Here is a 2,232-nt window from a genome sequence, read left to right as displayed (position 1 = left end):
CGGTCCATGCATTAGTCGCAAGTACCCCATATGTCCTATTTTTAGCAAAGTCATGCTAAAATTCACGGAAAATTTCAGCATGACCTTTGCTGAAAATAGGACATATGGAGTACCTGAATTTGCCGGAACGGAAGTTAATCAACATTCCGGCAAACTCAAGGGCCTCTCGGGGTACCTGCAAATTCATCACGACATGATGGTCAGAGACATGACCTTTGCAAAATGGTCGGAGACACGATGGTCTTTCTCAATGTGATCAATTGATGGATCAACACATAAAACATGTCCAATAAGTATGATTTATAGAGTCAGCATCAGTATGAATATATATAAAGTTTTTCTTCATCAGCCAGGCCCATGCAAGTAACTGCATCCAGCAACTATTTCTGCTACTCTGTAACTAACTACACTCTGTATTTATAGATTCATTTCAGATGAGATCAGATTGAGCTCCAACTGTAGCTGCAGCTGAGGGATCCATGAGCCATCATGCCAGCCAGCCAGGAAATAAACTTTACTTTCCAAAGGAAATAAAAATACAATGCATACATACATACTTAAGCAGGTAGATAGATAGATAGATAGATAGATGAGCATGTTCGGTTTACAAGAATGAATATAAACAAGCAAAGAATGCATGCACACATATCAAAAGTTGGCATCTACTGCTACTGCTTGCCTCTGCTGCTATTGAATATTTATAATTACCTAAAATTGTTCCTTTCTCTACAAGTAAATGCAACTTTTCCATTAATTAAAACTAAATTGTTCCTTCATGATATTCTCTCTTCATCTACCCCTGGGAGTATTTCTAACTTGAAAATCTCTGGTGAACTGCCTGATGATGTACTGGCAGTACAAACTCTCTTCTTTTCTTACATTTGCTTGTTCTGTACCTTTTTCTGTTAACTGATTAAAGCTGGTCCTTTCATATGGACAACCCTCTCTTTCTCCTCTTGGCTTAAGCCCTAAACCCTAAAGCTGGTCTTGTGGACTCATCCACTAACTAATGCAGGTCTTGCATTGCACACTGCCTTACAGCTGGTAAAAAGAGCTTTGATAGGCTAGTGCATGGAAGATAGACACAAATGTTTTTTCTGCATCGAAGCATGGACACAAATGTTGATATTCTTAGTCAGTGTTTTTTTCTCTTTTGCCATTGATAGGCTAGTGCATGGAAGCTAGAACTCCAAGTACTTGTTTGTGGTATGGCAGTAACCAGTAGCTTACCAATTCATGGTGTTTGGGGTATGGCGAAAGAACATGTCTACAACTATCAAACCATCACAAGTATCAACAGAACATGTCTACAACCATGTAACAAATCATGTCTAGTTGATCTGATGTAACAAATCTGACCATCACAAAAATCAAAAGAAATCTATACACCATCATTCAGGCCATCACAAGCATAACAGAGCAATGGTGTTTTCTTCAGTTACCTTTGATCTGGCTGCTTGGAATCCACTGACCTTCAGTTCCGCTGACCAATCCACTAACCTGCTGTTCATCAAAAGGAAAAATAAATGAGCATACGTGGTGAGTAGAAGGGATTGGGGATTTAGGGTTTCTGTATGGGGTTAGAACTAGTCAAGTCTGAATATTACACAACCCTGAACATTACACAATTCAAACTACAGAACATACACTGTATTCAGTGATGTTTCTAAACAAGCTACAGAACATACACTGTATTCAAACTTGCTGCTATTTAAGCAAGTTTTTGTAAGAAAACTGATTAGGACCCCCAAAAAACTTGCTGCATTTCAATCAGACCAAATGTTTAACTTAATTTTATGAGTTAACTGAATTTACATTAAATTCAGTTAATCAAAATTACACTGACTTTTACTATCAATTAAAATTCGGTGAGTACATTCAGGTGCGCATGCATTTCGAACCCATGTTCCCAGGGCCAGCAATTCTACCAGGCCGGACGGACGATTCGATCTGAACCACGAGGGTAGGGAAAGACGATTGCTGAATTTGAAATCGCCTACCTGGGCTTGAGGGAGGTGTGGGCGGCGAGGTCGCGGGAGGAGTACTTCCTTGGCTCGCCGGCTGCTGCGGAGGTGAGCGGTGGTGGAGGACGGCAGGGACAGCTGGGCAGCGTCGGGTTCGGCCGGCTGGGCGCGCCGCGGCGGCGGGCCAGCAGCGGTGGCGGCGGCTAGGAACCCTAGCTGTCGCGCTCGGGAGGGAGGCTGACGCAGGCGGGGGCGCGGGCGCGGGCGG

This window comes from Triticum dicoccoides, chromosome 4B (genome assembly GCF_002162155.2).
Source record: "Triticum dicoccoides isolate Atlit2015 ecotype Zavitan chromosome 4B, WEW_v2.0, whole genome shotgun sequence".
Lineage (NCBI taxonomy): Eukaryota > Viridiplantae > Streptophyta > Magnoliopsida > Poales > Poaceae > Triticum > Triticum dicoccoides.
The sequence above is the reverse complement of the archived record's forward strand: the minus strand, read 5'-3'. Positions refer to the sequence as shown.